Below are 661 nucleotides of genomic sequence, written 5' to 3' on the forward strand. Positions count from 1 at the left end.
AAATTAAAATTTGTAATTTTTAACAAAAAAATTGTAATAATAAATCACGCGGTATTTATACATTTTGTCCATTTGACTTTCCATAAAAAAAAGTAGTAAGATACATTTTCCCTTTTTACTTTCATACTCACTGTCTTGAAAATTAATTTTCTCAATTGCTGTGTTTTCAAAATACAATTTCTACATTTAGGAATGGAAGAATATTATGAATAATTTGATCTAGGGCTATGAATAAATAGTCATAATATTCTTACATCTCTAAATGTAGAAATTGTATTTCTAATACACAGCAATTGAGAAAATTAATTTTCAAGACAGTGAGTATGAAAGTAAAAAAGGGAAAATGTATGTACAACTTTTTTTGATGGGAAATTAATGGATAAAGTGTACGAATCCGCGTGATTTATTATTATTACTATTTCTTTTGTTTGAATTACAAATTCTTATTTGACAAAAACATTTATTGAGCGATATTCGCATCAGTTTCATCTTGCGAGTACAAGTCAGACACGCCGCCGCCACCCACAGGTAAATCTTCGATTAAACAGTTCGATAAACTTGTATATTTATCTTTTCATGAGCCCGTTTTGGATGTTTTACAAAAAAGCAGTAAAAGTATGTATTTGCTCAATGTATATATGTTAGTACCAATATTTGTTTC

The sequence above is a fragment of the Wasmannia auropunctata genome, unplaced genomic scaffold (genome assembly GCF_000956235.1).
Source record: "Wasmannia auropunctata unplaced genomic scaffold, wasmannia.A_1.0 LD336106.1, whole genome shotgun sequence".
Taxonomy (NCBI): Eukaryota; Metazoa; Arthropoda; class Insecta; order Hymenoptera; family Formicidae; genus Wasmannia; species Wasmannia auropunctata.